Genomic DNA, 20522 nt, shown 5'->3' on the forward strand with positions numbered 1-20522 from the left:
TTCAATAAGGAAAGAGGACTGCCTTTGATGTGCAGCCTCGGTCAAAAACCGACGCACTTTAACGCTGAAAGACTGCATAGTCAATGAATACGTTTTGCATACATGACATATTAGTGTTTGCTGGCCTTCACTGCTCGTGGGTCAGAGTCCTAGACGGGGAGAAGGCAGGACAGACAGGCTTCATTGGACCAAACTCAAGCCTGGGGGGGGGGGGGGATGGTCAGTGAAAACTAATAAAAACCAGCAACAGGAAGACAGAATCAAACAGGAAACCTGCAACAACACATCGTTAACATGGTGGCCCTCTAAAGCAGTAAAGGAACATGTGATAAATTACATGCAAGTACCAGAGATTTTATCACCGTGTGGATCTCCAAGAAAAGTTTAAGGTCCCTGTGGGTCGGACACAACCTGTCCAAAAGCAATGAAACATGCAGACACATTGAAGCGGAGAGTGCAGAGCTCCTTCAGCTTCAATTTTCCTTTTTCCTTGTGTTTCTTGAGAAATGACGCATCCCTCTGGTCTGGTGATAATCGGCCCGGTAGTTTTGGCATCATCCTGCCAAAAAAAGTTTTCAATATAGCAGTATCTTATCATGGATATTTATACTGACTCACTCTCTCCTCTGCTCATCTTCAATGAAGCAACAGTTGGCTTTGGTTAATGTTTGGAAAAAAAAGACAAGTGTTACTTTTTTCAAAACTCACAACATTTACGTGTGTTCAGTGTGTACAAAATGTAAATATATACGTTTCTGGCATGCTGTGCGGTAGCAAACTGGACTGTTTCAGTGACCTTAAGTCTCTCCACAGCTTATAAACAAGCATCATTAGTGCTTTTTTCACTATTTTTGTTATCAATATTACGACTATTATTATTTCGGGGACTTGAATGCAACATTAACACACATGCATAGGACAAGGACTGATCTCGCTTCCCGTTTACAACTTGAGTCCAACCAAAACACTGGTTTCTCTCAGCCATTGATGACAGATCTCTGAAGACGTGATCACTGGATTCCCCAACTGAATAACCCGTCCTGGGTGTGTGCAGCGGTGCAGCATCCTCAGATCTGATGTGACTGCCGGAGGGTCCCAGGGGTCCTGTAAAGATGGCGTGACAGCTGAAGTGAAGCAGCTACACAAATGGAGACAAACGGATCTCCTTTCTGCATCGTTGACTTGCTCAACAGGCTTTTCTCACTCTCTGACCGCTTGTTCTTGTTTGTTTTGGTGCTAGGAAATGAACAGAGACTAGTGGAGGAGATAGGGGTGGGAAGGTGGCAGTGGTGGTTGAAGTGTCGGTGGTGATGATGGTGGGGGGAGTAACTATTGCTGTCAGCAGCTGCTGACTCAGCTGTCTGGAGAGGCAACTGTCACCCTTCAAATCTGGCCCACAGCCAATTAATCTGGAGAATCAATGAGGCTGCAATGTGTGTGTGTGTGTGTGTGTGTGTGTGTGTGTGTGTGTGTGGGTGTGAGAGAGAGAGGGGGGGGGCTGCTGATGAAATGTTGCTGACGATTTCAGGTCAGTAACAGTCAGCACCAACATTCAATGTTTATCTGTTTGTTTGTTTGTTTGTTTTTTTGTTTGTTTGCAGTAAAGTCAAAATGGCCCCAGACGAGATGCAAGCAGTGGTGCTTCCACAGCTAACATGCTTGATTTGACATGAGCTTGGTTCATGTGAATATCATTTATGTATTCGCTTGAATACTTTTAGATGTTAGATATGACATCAGGTATTTGAAACCACAGTCTGCAACTCAACCTGTCAGAGGAATCGTTCAAACACAGCATGCTCCTCCTCCCCTCTTGTTCAAATCAATAATCCAGTGTGGCTGCCACATGAGATTAAAAATGTCAGATCAGACATTGGTCAAAAGCCCCCTCCCCCCCCCCCCCATCTTGTTGAACTAAAATAGGAATATCAATAGATTAAAACCATCAATAGATCCAGAAATCCAACATGGCTGCCGCAGGTAGTTAGCACTGAAAGTTATGGAGTTACAGTGTAAACAGATGCGTTGCCACTTTAACAGAACCTATACATTTCTATTTTTTTTAATCAAAAGCTTGGCAGGGCTGGACTGCATAGAGCCCTCCTGCTCTTTTATTCAAGTCCATTAATAAAACTCAATTCCACCCATTGATTATAATCATTGTGTGTATCTATGTGGTCAATAGTGTAACAAAAAATGCAGTAAAACAACACATCTTTCCTTCAACACGTTTATTTTCACAGGCGACCGAGTCTTTTTCCTGTTCTGTCTCATATTTGTCTGTGTTGTTAATCGGGCGAGCCTCAGGCAAACGCTGCCCCCTAATTAATTTGAGCGGGTTTATCTTTAGTCCCTGCCACCTCATCTGCGTGTGTGTGTGTGTGTGTGTGTGTGTGTGTGTGTGTGTGTGTGTGTCAGCCCACATAACAGTTTGACAAATAGAAAAGATTAATTAAACCTAACATCAATTCATGAACAATAAAGAATAATCTAAACAAAGGCTGTTTGCGTGTGTTTTTCCACTCAACACACGTCAGGACCATGAGACTCTTTCTGTTTTACGCCAGAGGGGGTCGCTGTTCTCCAGACTGAAGGAGGGAGTGAGCATGGCGCTGAATTGGATATGAACTGTTGAGTTTATTATATTTAATCAAGTCAACTGGTCTGATCATAAGAATGTGCTCAGGAGGTTTAATGATGATCTGCAGCAATGTGGGGGCAATTAAACTGTTTTTTTTTTTGGTCTTTTTTTTTTTTTTTTTGCATAACATGAGGGGCGGCATGGCTCGGAGGTGGAGTGGCCGTCTAGCAACTGAAGGGTTGTGGATTCGAGCATAACTTCCCCCTGCGACCATGTTGAAGTGTCTTTGAAAAAGATATTGAACCCCTAATTGCTCTTGATGGACCTGCGACGGACTGGCGACCTGTCCAGGGTGAACAAACCCCGCCTCTCACCCAATGAGAGCTCCAGCCCCCCCACACGGTATAGAAATAAATCTTCTTCTTCTTCTTCTTCTTCTTCTTCTTCTTCTTCTTCTTCCTCTTCTTTACTGTGTAGTAGGGCATGAACTCTTTCTGTGAAGGAATACCAATGTGCAAAGGAGAAATGTCATACATTTTCCAGCCAGTGTGTCTTCTAGATTTTTTTTTCTTATTGTATTTTCTCATAGAGTGAATGCTGCTCAAAGTGCTTTAGTATTAATAAACGAATACACTGAGCTTCTCATGTGAATAAAATCCCCTCCAGTTAAAAAAAAAAGAAGTGGATTAAGTGGGTGTCTGTGTGGTTTTTGTTGGCTGGGGAAGAATATAATGATTCCACTTAAAATAATTACATTTCATTCCCTTATTTAGTACACCACAAAATAAATGTTAAATTCACAAATGTAACAGCAATTCTTTGTTGTAAACTTTCTGAACCTCACACCTGTGCAGGCTGACCATTAAGTACAGCAGGACTTCCCTGGCGAATATTTATGATGTCACAAAGTAGCCTAGAGACCCCGCCTCTTTCAATTAGCAGGAGAAATAACAACTGGGATGCTGAATAAATGCGAAAAGAGCCTGTTTTCTTGTTTCTTTTTCTTTTTTTAAATTCAGGCCCTCTGAAACCGTAGAAGGAAAAGGCATATTAAAGTTTCAGCCGATATCGGTTGGTATTCGGTGTCGGTTGTCAATCCGAACGTCTGTGACAGAAATAAACAAGAGTGCTCACAGGCGTGCGAGAGGCGCCGGAAGTGGGCGGTTTGTAAACGCGAGAGAGAGAGAGAGAGAGAGAGAGAGAGAGAGAGAGAGAGAGAGAGAGAGAGCAGTAAACTGAGAGAACTGTTGGAAACTAGACGGACCGACTGTTGGAGGTTGCCCGGGTCGCCGCAGCCTCTCCCTGCGTTTTATGAGACAGTATCAGCAGCTGCGGTCGTTCCACAGAGGTAAGACGGACGTTCTTACGTGTTTACGTGTGTTTTGTCCACGTTTAACGGGACTCGTCTCGTGTCACTGACGCTCCCCATTGCGAAAGAATATTCTGATAGCGCTTTGTAAACAAACTGCGAGTGCGGCAGCGGCAGCGGCAGCGGCGGCGTCTGTTGCCGCTGTTTAAGAGGAAGACACTTTAAATATGACACCGTGCTGCTGACGGTTCCACCTTCAACCAAAGCAAGCTTCTACTTTTATTAAGCAGCTGAATCAACAGGCCGGTCGCTGTTGAGGAGTTTATTTTTCCTACTTGTTGGTCTTTTTGTTTGTGCTTCTACATTTCTAAGATATTAAGTTTGTCCGAAGCTTCCATGTCAGCCTACAAGAAGCAAAGCAAGGGAGTTTTCCCGTCACTTTAGTGGTATTTGATCTTCTAGTGTTTCAGGAGTTTGACAGGTGAAAACGTGACTCTGCTGCTGCTGCTGCAGCTGCAGCTGCTGGACAGAACTGACTCGCTGTCTCCAAGAGTTCAATCTGTGGCTATGTGTTCTTCAAATACTGCAGATTATTAGTGTTAGAAAGAGTTGGATCTCCTTGTTTTTACCCTGTGATTAATGAACCGACTTCAAAAGATGCCAAGAAACAGGGTTCTGATGGGGGGGGGGGGGGGGGGGAGTCATGGATTTGATGACAGTACATGGAATAGTAATTTAAATTTATTAATGAAGCCATAGAATTTGGAAAAAAGTCCACAATTTGCCTCAAAAATTACCTACAAATTGGAGTATATGTTGATGCAACTGAGAAAAGTATCTTTTTTGATTAATTAATATTCATTTACATGAATGCATGTTAAGGTTCTATCAAATGTAGCTTTCTTATTAAATGTAGTTAAATATATACCGGAAATTTTTGGACACAGATTTTTCTGTTTATCTTTCATATGTAAATGCACATTCCAGAGAACTTGAAAATGAAAATGTGTGAAATTTTATTGGCGAAATTATTTAGAAACACAAAAGAAAATGAGCCCAAAGCAGCTTAAATTAAGATACTGGAACCCGGATATGTGTGACATCTTAAGTCGAGATCATTTTCCTTTTTTGAATATAATTTTCACGATTTCATGATTCAGTTTTGAAAATAGTTGTGTACTTTGCTCACTGGGGATATTTATCTGATAGATTGCACATACAAGCAAACACACAACTTGCAACATGTGTACAGTTAAAACCACCGGTTGATGACGTCACCTGCAGCGGCACACGTGAGTGCTGAACAACAAACACATGGCCGTACATGCATGGAGTCTTATATTCTTCTGTTCTTCTTCTATATGTTGAACTCGTGTAAAGTACTTTGCATCAGTCATACCGGATGTGTGAATAGTATGATTCTACTGATGCAGTATTATCGTAATTCATCAGAAAAACATTGATTTTAGTGGAATTTCAGGCGGATGTCAGAGAAATAAAGCTTAAAAACAACTCTTAAAGCGAGAGAATAGGCACTTTTTTTCTTTTGGTTGATCCTCATGTTTGTTGCACAACGTCATGTCTTCGTTTCGGTCTGAGCTTAACTTTGACTGTGCTGTTCTGTCTGCCGCCCAGTATGAAATTGAAATCTTGATTTATGGCATTAAAGACTCCAGGCTGGCGATGGAGTCGGGCTGGCATCAGCCGTGGAGAATCCGTTCATTTTTCATGTGAACAAGTATCACGGGCTTCGTTGTGTAATGTCTTTCAATTTGTAAAAAAAAATGAAGATACACAAACAAAAAAATAAGATACTACCCCAGTTTGCCCCTCTCAGCATCATTTAAACTCCCAGTCTTCATATTTCCATTGTAAATTAATTCTATTAAGAAAAGTTTTTTTCCCCCAGGATTTCTACTCTTGACAGTAACGCCGCTCTGCAGAAATGTAAAATGTCAAGATTTTATTCTGCTGCATCTCCTCAGTCCGTGTTTATACTCTTTAATTTCCCAAGTGGTAGGAGATGAATCAGTTACTGGTTCCATGATAAACCAGGAAAAATCTAGATGGTTAGTATTTTCGTCTAAACAAGTATTCTCATTAAAAACATGTTGTTCTTTTTACCTGGGGTTTTTGGTCTGTCATCGACCAAAGTCGGTTTCGGTCTCGAAGATACAGGTGTAGCTTTTAATGTGGGGATAACGTTGGTCCGTGTCTGTGAATTTTACAAGATTTTGAACACAACAGCAGCTCAGGCTCCACAGAGACTGCCGTAGTTACCAACCGTACAGACACGGACCAGGTCTAGTAGCAATACATCTACAGAGGTGTGCAGGAATGAGTCCTAAACCTCTGGAAATAAGTAAGCAACGTCCGGTCCCCTCCTCTTCAACCCAATGGGAGCGTAGAATTAGTTTTTGGTTAAAAGATTAAAATAAGATCCGTGGTTAACAGTAGCTGTGTGTTATTTTATTCTACGAGTGAGAATTTATATGTCTTAAAAATGGAGGTTGCTAGTGTAATTCCAGTCGCGGAAGAGGTAGTTGTGGTGATGTTGAAGTCCTGCGTCTTCAGGTATTTCGTTCATAGCGTAACACTTGTTTTTAAGGATTAGAAATACCTCATATTTGCAGTACTCTGAAATACTCTAGTGGTTACAGGTGATGTGGCAAGGAGGGAGGGAGGCGCTGAAGACTGATCCCCCGCTATGGAGTGTGCTCCTGCTGTCACTGTGTCCACAGCTCCGTGGATGGCGTCATTGAAGACAACCAATCTAATGATGTCACCAACATCTATGAATACATTCCTTGAAGCAGTGCAATATTTAAATCAAAAGCTCGAAAGATGCATCTTTAAGAATGTGACCTAATGTTCCTGCAAAATTTTCATCATCAAGTCTACAGCTGTTGGTCTCTTCTCTGCACTGGAATTGTCTATCACTTCAGCAGAGAATGAATTGGCAATGTTGAGGCAACGCAAAAGTGTGAAAAGGATGGTTCATAAATGTCAGCAGGAGGCTGACTGTCAAAGCTGTAACTCCTGAATGGAGACCTCGCTGTTTGTGCTTGCAAACAAACACAACTGAAATGTCACGGATGCTTTGATGCCTACATGTAATTTCTGGTGTTGCTGTGTGTGTGTGTGTGTGTGTGTGTGTGTGTGTGTGTGTGTGTGTGTGTGTGTGTGTGTGTGTGTGTGTGTGTGTGTGTGTGTTTGTGTGGCCTTACACAGATGAGTGTACCTGATTGTAAATTCCTGATATTTATCCTTTGTTATTTTATTGCTCTGTGAATGCAACATTGCTCTGATAAGATTTGAGTTTTCCTTTGGACGTAGCAGCGGTGTACCATTCTGGAATTGACTTCGTTGCTGCTGACAAATGAGAATACAGGTCAGGATTTAGATTTTTGAAGGCTGATACATTGATATTCTGGAGTAGAACAAAGCAGGTAGCTGATGAATCTGCTGCTGTGATCAGTCATGCATAGAGAATAAAATTTTTTGTTTTTCCCCATTTAGCACAAACATCCACCTTCATTAAAGAAAAAGCAGATTACATTGTGATGGTCAAAGGTCAATGGGAGCTCACAGAACATGTTTTTACTTATTGTGATAATAAATGTCTGGTAGGATAAGGGAGAACATTTTGTATCTTCAAAGGTCAACAACTTAGTGATTAGGAATATGAATGAGGGAGAGGTTTGTTAATTTTTGATGCTTTCATCCATGATTTGGCTAAAAGAAGGATGATTTCTTTTGTAAAACGTTAATTAACGTTACTGTACTACTCAAAAATGAAAGATGGCGGGAGAGTAGTGAAGAAAAACGTGTGGAGACCAGGATATTCCATGTAATGGGGGAGAAGGGGTGACACAACATTAGTTATGACGAGAGCGAGGTGAGTCAGTAGACTAAATGTACAGCAGAGAGCACAAAGGTGACGAAACATAGCTTAGCTAACAACAACAAGTGGGCAATGAGAAAAAAAATCACGACTTCTGGTCAGAGTCTTTCAGAAAAAGTCTCTGAAAACTACCTCTCACCAGACCATAATAATATCAGTGCTTTGCAGGTTTTATTTTTCAAAGTCACTGCATGTATTTTATAAGCCACTGATCCAGGATCATGCCAAAAACAAACTTTCCAATTGCTACTTTTACTGCTGACTTGAAAACGATGTGTTAAATGACGGTTGTTGTCACATCCTTTGTTGTGACATTAGCAAAAAGTCTTTGCTGGATATTACAGAGTCTGGATTGCCATTAGGAATACTGGTACATGTATTCTTGCCAAAAATCACTGGATCTGTGTGCGCATGACCCGACTGAATCACTGCAGAACTTAGATGTGCTCACGTATGATATGAGATAGCTGAACTTAATTCATAGCAGGCTCCCGTTTTAGGGCTAATGAGTGATGTGGTATTGGATCAGTGTAAAGACTTGCTTCAATGCCAATCGTGCTCTCACATTTTTTTTTTAAAATAAATTATTGGAAACACAATAACTCTAGGTGCAATCGTTGTGCATAGCCCCGGCTGATAATGATCTGTTCTTTCCAATTCTCTATTATCTTTTTTTGACATGCTCTCACAATCAATAAAACATTTCAGTCAAGCTGTTATCTACAGGAAATAATAGTCAGAGCCTTTTAGCATTTAACCCTGTTGGCAGGAACCACGTTACCCTGGATGCTCCCTGTGCTCTAACTCGGGGAGGAGAAAGGGAGGGTTGTCCCAGGCTTCTGTGAAAATGAGGCTGTTTTGGGTTGGTGCGGGGACACAGCGTGCTAGCCAGCCATGAATATGTTGGCTGTGTCCTGAGAGAAAGACCCAGATGCAGGAGGAGTAGCAGTGAGGGGAAACCCAGTGTTTAATGTGTACAAGAAGACTGAGTCGTGTGCTCTCAGGAGACATGTTCTCAGCACCATAAGTAGCTGGAAGTGAGCTGATTAGAGTTGTGGTTTTCGTCTGACTGCGCTATACGTCAGAGGTGTCAGACTTCCGTGCTAATGGCTGTTTAGCATTTGGCTTCTCATCAATGTAGGGGAGGGGAGGATAGCTGGATGGGTGTGGTAGATAGTAGGAAGGAGATTTTGGTGTAACTTCTGCAATTGTTCTAAAAAACACTTGACTAATCAGATACAAATGAAGAAGAATTCAGAGTGAAAAAGAAAGGGAAACATTTAAAGGAAAGTGATCAGGAAGCATGTGGTGACATGCCCCCTAACCTCCACCCCCTTTCAGTTGGGCTAACGCTAATCCACCGGTCATGTGACCATGAGCTTTTAGTCTGGTCTGGGCCAGGAGGGCTCTGATCCATCTGTCGAATAGTGTTGCTGATTGTTGGCATCCAGAGCATGTATTCCTGTCCCATGGTCATGGCCTGCTTCACACTCTCTCTGATGTGGTTGCCATAAGTTACTTCTGCAGGGTTTTATCGGGACTTTCATGAGATTCGACAACTGTCTCCCGCCTGTAATCTGTACTGTCTTTCCAGTCATGCTTTATTTTCCTCCTCACAGCTGGACATGGCGAGAAACTCTCCTTGGGGAGGCAACCAGGAGGGATCCTTACTAGATTTCCCAACAACCTCAGTTGGTGTGCCATGACGCTAGGTGAGGAGGAGGAAGATGAAGCTCTAGTCTATGATCATGAAATACAGGTTATGACCAAACACCAGTTTCTCCTGTACAAGGGGCCAAAATGTGTATTTGAGGAGGGGGGAGAGAGTGAGTTCACTCATCTATCAGGTACTCGGAGTAGAGCCACTGTTCCTCTACACAAAGGAGCCAACTGAGGTTGTTGGGAAATCTAGTAAGGATCCCTCCTGGTCCCCTCCACGGTACATTGTTCAAGTCCAGTTAATTCTGTTATTTCCTGCATGTCGTCCATACACCACAAAACAGCGGTTAAACACTCTACCATTCAGCTGAAGCTGCGGTTTATGTTTTGCATAGCTACTAATAATCCAAACTATATAGAACATTTGCTAAATATATAAAAAGAAAAAGTATAAGAAAGATCATGTACCCCCAATGGTTTGTGCTCTTATAAAGGATTAAGGCTACATTAGAGGCACCTCTATCTATTTATAAAAATCTCTCTATTATTCGGACATGTGAACTGCAAAGCAGAACACTCCAACACGATGACATAAACTGAGCAAGGCAGCATTTATATCTCAGTATCACAACAAGGATAGCCAGAAGACTTGAAGGCAAGTTTTCATGCAGCCATACAGTATGTAGGAAGTTACAAGTCACAAGAGGAAACTGTTCTCTTCATTTCCCATAAATGTCACTCCGAGTGCTTCCCTTTTCTGTGGTACCAAATTGTGGAAGGTTAGCATAGAATAGACACAGAATGAAGATACCCGGTCTGGTTTAATGATTTTTCTCATGTTTACTCTTCTGCTAGCATGAAAACACACACACACATGCACACAAACAAACAAAATGCTGTTGCAGCTTCCTTCTGCCATACTAATGTGGGAACTTGGCTCATACAGCTAATTTGCATAAATCAGGCTGCTCAATTTAAGTGCCCACTCATTTTTTAAATTCCAATAACAACTGTAAAAAGCCTTGACAATTATTTAGATGATAGAAAATCTGCTCGTTGACAGTATCGCTCATCCTTGATGTTGTTATGTCATGCTTCAGTAGAAACACACGCGCGCACACACACACACACACACACACACACACACACACACCCAGCTGAGGGCCCACAAGGTTAGCAAAGGACAGCTTGTGAATGACTGGCAAGTTGTCCTTTTGAATTCCCTGAGCAGCTGAAAAATCTGAGTAAGAAAAGAGAAGTTGTTTTTCTCAAGCAAGAATTTTATCCCCTGAGTTGCTCAGAGAGACGCTTGGTGATGCACTATGCGTAAATGTTGCTGAATGTGAATGCACACCTCGCTGGGCTGTCACTGACTTCACAACTGAGTTCAGTTATGAAGTTATTATTCAGTCAGATTAGAATAAAAAGGCTAATGTAGCTTAGAATCTTGGATTAGTCATTTAGTGAATTATCGATCCCTGACTTCTCTCACTTTGGTGTTGGAAAGTTAAGCTGAGCAGACTCAAGTTTTATTAGCGCTCTGAGCCCTGAGTCATGCTTGATCTCTCATGCGTGATTTATGTGAACGAATTGCTTCTTTGTGGCCCTGAAGTACATTTCATCATGTTAAGTGTTGAATGAAAATGAAAGCAATCTTTGTAGTTTGTTAAATAATGAAAATATGCAGAACATATTGATGGTAATTGTGTAATCGTCAAATGTCAGTGTGAATGATTGTGAAGTTCTGAACTGATACTGATACCAATGTTTAAATGAGAATTTGGCTTGATGTGAGTACTTTTCTCTTGTGTGTTTTGTTGTTGTTATTTATCCTTTCTTTTGTGGCACAAAAATGAAAAAAATATTAATTCAGTCAAGCAAACTTATGAAATGATATCCATCCACCTTGAGTGTGGTTCTGCTCACAGTGTTAGACTGTGGGAGAAAATCAGCTGACAATTGGATATATGACCCTTAGCAGATTCTTACTATGATTTCTGAGACTTTAGTGTGACTTATGGAGACAGCATCAATATTCTTGAGTGCGCATTAACTGAACTGAAAAGATAAGACGGTTCAAGATGGTCGAAGGTATTCCCAAATGAAATAGAGACTACAGGGAACTTGGAGAGATATGTCCGCTAAGGCAAACCAAACCCAATGTTGAACAATCCATAATGAGCAGGCCCACGCACACCCCCGAACATTGTGGTGTGTAGCTGTTTGCAGAGTGAGCAGAAGCTGAAACCTGAAAATGTTTGAAATGTACACGATCATATACTTGACATATTATTTTACCGTACGTCACATGGAGACAACACAGTGCAATTTTGAGGTTGTACATGATGATGCTACCTACTTCCTGTGACCACAAGGTGATGCTATGACTTAAATTCAATTTGTAAATGTCTTGATAGCAGGACTCTAATTGAACAAGAACATTGGAACAGATCTGACCACGTGGAGTACCCGTAAAGCACTTTCCTGCTGTATGATGACATATCAAAACTGTGACCATGGCATTTTTTTAACCAAATGGTCGATACAGTAATGCATCACCAAGTTCTCAAGGTGTTGCTGACCAAATTTGAGACGGATCAAGTGGACCCACTCGGAGGAGAACATCAACGTGGAGAAAAAAAACCCATGTCATTTACTGTGGAACCGCGTAACATTATTGTTTTAGGATACAGGATAATGTACAAGTTCCTCTCATGTTTACAGCACAGGTATCGTGATGCACTTCACAATGTTAGCACTTTATTTTTTAACTTTTCACTCCCACCCTACTCATGCAGGCGGGTCATGACCTTATTTAGCCTGACCTGTTGGCCTACTTCTTAAGGTTGTGTAATTTATCACCCATGAAGTAACAAGCAAGCAGTATTAAGTAGACTGCCATCTGACAGCATGTTTTAGTTCAAGAAGTATTTATAGAAGGGTGACCATATAAATCAGGGCTGATGTGGATCGTACCATTACGTATGCATGCATCATCCATAACCACCTCTCAACACTACGGACACTATGGAGTTTTGTTGCTGGGTACTTTACAAAGGAAGAGGAAAGGAAGTCAGTTTCCTGGAAGTCTTTTGAGAAGACTGACTTTCTCTTCAGTATGACAGCTAACTGGTTAGCATGCTGACAGGTGCTGTCAGAAAGAGCCGCCTGTGACGCACGTTCATGACTCACAGGCTTGCAGCACCCAAACAAGACAGTGATTGACGAATCAGTCTTTTAGATGTTTTGTACAGGATTAGGCAATACTGATAAGTATAGAACATGACAAACAGCTATATACATTGCACTGTAAAAACTATAATATTTTGATTGTGGTGAAACTGGGGCATTTTGGTTAAAAAAAAAAAAAAAATTAGTAGTGAACTGGGATTTTATTGAGTGTCCCAGGGTAGTAGAAGTCTGATATTCAGTGATGAGATGAGTCTCTGAGTAATCCCTGCAACGCAATAAGCCCTTTTGGAGTGGAGTAAAGACATCACTGTGTACTGCGTAGTTACATGTATATTAGGGCATACAATCTAAACTCTGTTTGATTTTTGCTTTCATTGGATCCAACAAATATATTATAAATGTTTTAATGGCATGGATGAAAGGTGTCAGTGTCAGTCAGCAGTTTATAAGACACATTTAGGCCACATTTAGCAATGCATGTTTGCTGGCTTCTTTTCTTTTAAATTCTGCCATCACACAGTCTTTTCACCTGATGCAGAGGTGATCGCACACAGGTGCCGAACTGAAGCAGACAGATTTTATAGGGACTTCAAGACTCAGCAGGCAGGGTTAAGGTGATTCAATGTTGGTCTGTGTCCTAGTCGGCAGGAAGAATCAGAAAGCAAGTCAGCTAATCCACAGGCAAGTGTGATTTTAGCCGCAGCTTCTTGGAAAATAGGTAACTGGCAAGCATCGGGAATGGCTTGAATGCTTTTGGCAGCAACTATACACAACGTAGACAACCAAAATAGGTAATGAGGAGCAGGTGACATTTGACAAACCCAGTCGGGGGATCAGAGGTGGAGAACTTACTGACAAGTTTTTATGTGCAGGTGTGACATGACTGAAACGGTTTCTCAATCCAGGAGTCTGGCCCTCCACAGGACGCTGCCTACAAAGGTGTGTCCTTTAGAGGGCCAGAAGGTCAGACTGTTGCTGTACCTGTTTAAGGCATCCTGATTTTCTCTGCAATTTCTTTCTTTCATCAACCAGGATAAAAGTAGCCTTATTACTAATGCCGACAAGCCTGGGTGTAAAACATTAGGAAGCAGTTAAAATAATAAGTTTCCACTGTGAGTAGCAGTGGAAATGATGCGCAACAAAAATCGTGTTTTCATCGATGTGTTTTGATACACATTTTAGGAATCCCTTTCGGAAAGGCTGATGGAAATGTCATTGTCAGTAAATATTTAAAATTTTTGAATGTTTTGCCATCTTCTAAAGAGTAATTGGGACGCAGTGGATCTTTAACACTACACGATGGCCAGCTCTGCCTCTGTCACCTTCACGGACCTCCCCAGAGGTTTCAGTAGGGCATGCAGCCTATCCATTACCAGCTGCTACACAGTATAATTAAAACTTGTCCATCTGCAGGTAACTCCTGTCTCCATTTACCACTGAGAGATGGCTCTTCTTCTACTATTTCAGCTACAGCCACATGTAATGTTGGCTATACCGCCGTCTTCTGGTAGCGTCACACAGCCTTTTTATTGACTCCATCCCAGTTGGTGGCAATTCATCGAATATGCATTCCCACTGTTTTTTGGCTTCTTATCCACAGTATACTTATGGCTTGTTTGACGATGAAATGGAAGTAGGAGTACAAATAGGAACTTTGTTTGAGTGATGGCTGCCTCCAGCTGAGATTTAATGTGCAGTTATACCAAGTTTCTCTCCAAAACACAACAAAAAAACAATTCTGCTTTTCAGAGTTTGGTTTTGCTAAAATGTTTTTGGTGAATTTTGACATTAGATAGTTCGAAGCTCAAGAGGAAAAAGATTGCATTGATGCTGATTCAACATGGCAATTTCAGACAGCCAGGGCCATATAGGGTCACAGCCCCAAAGATTAAGTATAATTAATACCCAAATGGCCTACATAGTGTCATATTAATGTTGAGTTGAAAAATACACATCTATATCTCCTGAATGTAGATTCAAGTTCAGAGATTTTATCCTCTTTTTTTTTTTTTTTTGCATAAAGGCGTTGCAGCTTTATTCTATTTTGCTGCTGTAGAGTTTGCATGGAGACACTTGTGTGTAATTGAGCAGGATCTGAAGTGGCTGCTGTTGTCAATTCTACGTTAAAGCCTATAACAGGCTTACAGCAAACAAGACGGACTGGAAAACCAATGGTACCTTACAGACAAATAAATATGTTCAGAGGCAGACGAGGAGGATAAATACAGGTTTACATGCAGTGAATGAGTGAATTAATGTCACCAAATGTATTTACACAGACCAACACAAATAGTCACTTCTCATTATTCATGACCCTTACTAGAGAGAGAGAGAGATAGTGTGTGTGTGTGTGTGTGTGTGTGTGTGTGTGTGTGTGTGTGTGTGTGTGTGTGTGTGTTTGTGTTTTCTTTGACTAGATTTAGGTCATGGATGCTCCCTTGTGTCTGGGGAATAGAGCTAACATCTGTGTAAGATTACTGTTAAGAACCATATGATTAAAAATGATTCTGGTGGAATTCCAAGGAAAAAATTATGTTTTGTTTTGTTTCATTTCTAATTTTTTAAAATCAGATGAAACAGGACTGGATGATCATGCATATATGCTGTCTTCTTCTTTTATTGTTAATTTATGAATTAACAGCTTCTTTTACTAAATAACATGCTATCATTACGCTGCTTTGTTTGTGATACCTTGAATGTACCCCCTTGTACTTATATTGAATACCAGTACTAACAGGTTTCATAATGCAATGTCTGGATGAAGTAGTAGTGGATAAAATATGATTCAAATATTGAAAAAATACCAGTTGTAGAGTGCAAAACTGAACTATTTGATACTCAATGCCACTGATATGTTCAGCTGGCAGACTTGAACCCCAATTCAGTCAATTTTTTGGTTCCTACAGAAAAACCACCACATATGTGGTTGTGTGTAGCTGCTGTGTGCAGCACCATCCTCCATGAAAAGTGCACAGGCACTAGCAGCAGACCACAAATGGCAGTAAAGGCTGTAATTGGACTGTTTATTTGTAATTAATTCATTTTATTTATGAATTTCCACTCAATGTGTGTTTTGCTATTATTTGTTGAAGATGTTGCTAAACAAGCCAATAATGAGATTATGGAAAACCACAGGTGAGACTTTAGTGATATGTCAAAGATTACATGATGTGGTGGAGCCCTGCCCAGTTAATGGTTTTAATTAGCACTGAGTAGTGAGACAACACTGGCCTTTAACCATACAGAACCCTTTCACCTGTCTGACTGTCCCTTTCACACACTCATGGTTGCAATTCTGTTGCAGAACGTTCACACCCCCCCCCCCCCATCTGCATCCATGTATTTTTTTTTTTTAATTTTCTTACCAATGTTAAGCTATAATAACAACACTATCTTCCAAACTGTAAAAAAAAAAGCTAATGTTCTGCTTGGTTTGCACAAATATAACTGGTGATTTTTTTTAATTTTTAAAAAAAATTAACATGATATAGCATGAGATCATCCGTGCTTTTTCCTGGCTTGTAGTGGCTCAGGAGCAATATTATGCCAAGTCAGTGTTTGGATTTGTGAAGCTGTTATCCAGTATTGATCCTGTGAGTTCATCTGTGTATGCAGCAGCTTCTGCTTAACAGATGAGTTCTCCACAGCACCGCCTGCCACCATGGCACTCCCACAACAAACACTTTATTTGCTTTCAGTAAAAAGGAAGGAGTACTTGTGTAATTTTATTGAGGACATCCACTGGTTTAGTTGATTAGATCTTAAATTTAAAGAAGCATCAAGGATTTCAGCACAAGAGATCTTTGACTATTAGATCCCATCTGTTGCTCTCTTAACTGTCGTCTGCTTTCCCTTTGAGGCATTTGGGCATGTGAGTCACGTCACATGCAATGTTCAATAGACACTGAGAGATGGGGGATGGACAAGACATTGAGTGCATGTTGTCTAAAAACAGTGTGCGCCATCACCACGGTTCAGGATGTGTAGCATTACCATCAAACCTCATTAAACACATTTTCCATCCTCACATGATCTGCTATCCCTGCCCTTTTGTTTATTGCACAACAAGGAGAGAGGCAGCATTTTAGCGAGGAAAAAAAATAGCTGTTCTATCAATGGAGGGCTTGTGTTGTTCTCCTCAGCATTCCCTGTTTTGTGACTGCGAAAAGATTGGCCTCTTTGACCTTTGACCTCTGTAATCATATTTGTTGAGATGTAAATCACAAATGTAAATGGAGATCAACCAAGACATTCATAGAATAGAAGCCTATTTTAGTTTAGATCAAAGAACTGTTGGGATGACCTCAAACTAGTTTGTATGTCGGATAGTAATTGGAACAATGCTTAATTTGCAATGCACGACATCTTTATTCTCCTAAGTAGGATTTTCTCAAAATATATTTTTCCATCTGCTCACTGGATTAGATTGAATCACTTATTTTTATTCTGTTCTTCTATTTGTCGAATGTTATGTTTCATCATGTGCATTTGTGTCGATAATGTGCAGTAATCAAGAACTAGACGGCAGAATTGAGCCGAGTGGTTTCGATTACATTCATTTAGTTTCAGTAAAACATTATCATTTTGAAAACAGTACTGCACAAATATTGGTTTTTGCATGTTTTTATGCTGGTTTTGGTTTGTGTGGTGTGAGTTGAGGGGTACACATGTCAAAACTGTCTGCAATTTGTGTGCTTTTTCCTTGGTAACAATCACTAGTCGTTAGTGATTTTTGTTATTACTTCAAAACTTTACAAAGCTGGATTTCACCAAACTTGGTGGAGGGGTGTAGCACGGGCCAAGAAAGGTCAGAAGGAAGATCAAATTTTGAGGGCAGATTTGTTGAATGTTATGAAAATGTTGGGAACTTTTTGTTGTTGTTGTTGTTGTTTTTTCCTTTGACTTTGGCTGAGGTCACCCTAGTGGAGGAACGTGTTCTCCAAATCCACTCTCATTTATTTTGTAAAACAAAGCTGCCCTCAAATTAAATGGGTTCTATCTTGAACCATATTTCGTTTCTCGACCCAACGCGCGCACTCTCTCTCTCTCTCTCTCTCTCTCTCGCACTCACACACACACACACACACACACACACACACACACACACACACGCATGCACACACACACACACAGAGGCACACACCACACCACTTTTGCTTCTGATATGCTGCTTGTTGGTGACCACACATGTAATGAGGAAGGGATGCAAGTAAAAGACTCACAGACATGTCATGAAACCTAATATATGGACTTAGACTGCATGTGTGAAGACTCAGAACGATGTAGGAAATGATCTCATGTGGCGAAACTAAAGGAGGGTAAAGGGGGTGGGGGTGGCACTCTGTGTTACCTCAGTGTCCATGCCCAGCTTATCCAGATTATCCCTCGGTCTCTACCATAATCACTCAGTTGCTACCATGCATACAGCGCCATACGGCTGATGCCTTTGTTTTCCTTGTTTAATGTGGCAGAGATGAAAGCTTTGTCCTGCTTTTCTGTTTGTGCAGGATGGCCCACCCTACAGGGTCCACTGTGCCAGCACCAGGCTCCCAACACACAACGTCATCACATCTAGACTTTCATGACTGGGGTATCCCATAATTTGTGCCTTATAAAAACAGTATAAACTATGGATCAGAGGTGGATGAAATATGATTTGATAGACTTCTATGAATATCTATTCCTTCCACCTAAATTTCTGCCAACTGAAAGTTCCCCCTTGATACATGTTCAAACCAAATCAAAATAGATGTCATTACTTCCTTAACATAAATTATAGCTCATCTAATTGATTCTAACTTGGCACTGGTGGGACTCCTGTGATTTCTAATCTTTCCCTCCACTGAGAGGCAGTGCCTAATTTATAAACCCTGAGGTCCTGAAGCATGCATGACTGCTCTGTGGGATTTTGCACTTTCACCTTAAGGCAAGATCTCCTGAGAGAAGAGAACTGCAGGCAAAGCTGGCTCACGTCACCTACTGGTTAGCTGACCTGTCTGTTTTTACCAGCAACTGTCTGCATGCACAAACAAATGCAACTCTCTATTGCCTCTGTTACACAACGGGTCTTTCCCACCCTATATGCTTCTCTCAGTGCACATACCTGAGTACAAGTTGTTTTTTTTAAAGTGTGCAGTACAACCCCAGATTATCCTCTTTCTCATTGCAAGTAGATTGGTTTTGCGGTTATTAATCTATATCTTTTGCTCCAGCGGCACAGTGGTGTGGTGGTTAGCACTGTCACCTCACAGCAAGAAGTTTCGAGCCCTGGCTCGAGCACAGGATCTTTCTATGTGGAGTCTGCATGTTCTCCCTGTGCCTGCGTGGGTTCTCTCTGGGTACTCCAGTGTCCTCCCACAGTCCAAAGACATGCAAATGGGGACTAGACTAATTGATACTCTAAACTGACCGTAGGCGTGACTGTGAGTGTGAATGGTTGTCTGTCTATATGTGTTGGCCCTGCAATGGACTGGCAACCCATCAAGGGTGAACCTGTCTCTCGTCAGAAGGCTGCTGGGATGGGTTCCAGCCCCCTCATGACCCTTAACAGGATAAGCGGTAGAAAGTGGATGGATGGATGGATCTTTTGCTCCAGTCTGTTTTTTTTTCCATCTTATTGCAGACTGAACAATGTTAGAACACAAACAAGTTGAGTTCATGTCAAAAATGACAAAGAATTGCTAAAGTTATTGGCGGAAGGGAGCCAGAAGTTTTTGTTGTGATTTACATCAACAACAATGGTCGAACAGTGGTTCGAATGACGGCAGACATCGAAGTCCACCAGCTTTCTGTGTTTTCATCTGCATCATGCTAACTTTTACACAGATGTGAGTTTAACTTATGACCAACTACATGCATCTGTGTGTAGGAAGAATGAGTACTGTTTTAACTGTTTTACTCTGTGTTGTATAATGTGACATATCATTGCCTGGACCGGTGTGTGGAAAGCGTATAAAGGTTAACATAGGTGGGTGACTTATAGGCTTGGTGGTGCCTCCACTGCCTCAAGCAGGTGGTGAGCTGATGTTAGTCCGGAATTCAAGTGTATCTTGCTCATAGCACACATTACAGATTGGGAGTGTATACATGTATAATATACACTCTCCGAGCTTAGTGTGTGGTCATCCTCATTATACAGCCTACAGGGTGTGGGTTCTCAGCTGTGGGACTGGTTAATGCTTGATATCAGTCTTGGCTGTCTTGAAGTGGGGCTGGTTCTGTTGTTGCTGTGGGCCAAAGACCTCTGTGGGGTAAAGGTGGAGCTGACCTTTAGTAAAAGCACTGGGCTGGGCATTCAAGGAGGGGAGACACGGTAAGTGAGTGGAGCAATGGCATGGGGGGATGGGTCCAGATCTCTGGTGGCTGTTTAGATACTGTGTGAGAAACTGCAGCTATCTGACCTCTGACACATGACAAGCTGGGAAGATCAAAGGGCAGAGCTCTCAGAAGCTGCTTGCATCGGTGTTTAAAGGGGAATTGGTGGAGGAAAAGAGCAAGGACAAAGGCCAATACCAGCATATTAAATATAGAACAACAACAAAAAGCACTGGAGTGGACTTAATTCACAAATTGCTTGTGTCTGATCTCATTAGACCAGTTTGAAGATGTTGAAACAATACATATCCCATATTTGTCCTACCACCCACCCTTCCACTACCCCATACACAAACAAACACTCACAGCACATATACACTTCCTCTCCCCCGTTACAGCAACAAGTCTCTCCTACAGTGGGTGTAGAGGTCACAAAAAAATTGAGCTGGCATGACTGGAAGATGCCCTGGACGTCAGCACTGGAGGAAGGGCTTAACTGAGTTAGCAAATGAATTAGGTTGAACTTTGATGACAGTTTCTCAGGTTAACTGTGTTAAAGGTAA

At 41.4% G+C, this 20522-nt stretch overlaps 1 protein-coding gene across 2 annotated transcripts in view; it reads left to right on the forward strand.

Moving 5' to 3' along the window:
* Nucleotides 1–3780: 3780 nt before the first annotated feature.
* Nucleotides 3781–20522, forward strand: part of stat5a (signal transducer and activator of transcription 5a) — a 60846-nt gene continuing 44104 nt past the window's right edge. The window contains exon 1 of one of the 2 annotated variants that reach the window (XM_086185801.1): nt 3781–3929. The gene's annotated coding sequence lies outside the window, so the exon portion shown is untranslated. The remainder of the gene's footprint in view (nt 3930–20522) is intronic. The other variant, XM_086185802.1, reaches the window with a different exon arrangement.

Source organism: Aulostomus chinensis, chromosome 18, assembly GCF_037954235.1.
Source record: "Aulostomus chinensis isolate RoL2024-O1b breed Wild chromosome 18, RoL_Achi_v1.0, whole genome shotgun sequence".
In the NCBI taxonomy this organism is placed as follows: Eukaryota; Metazoa; Chordata; class Actinopteri; order Syngnathiformes; family Aulostomidae; genus Aulostomus; species Aulostomus chinensis.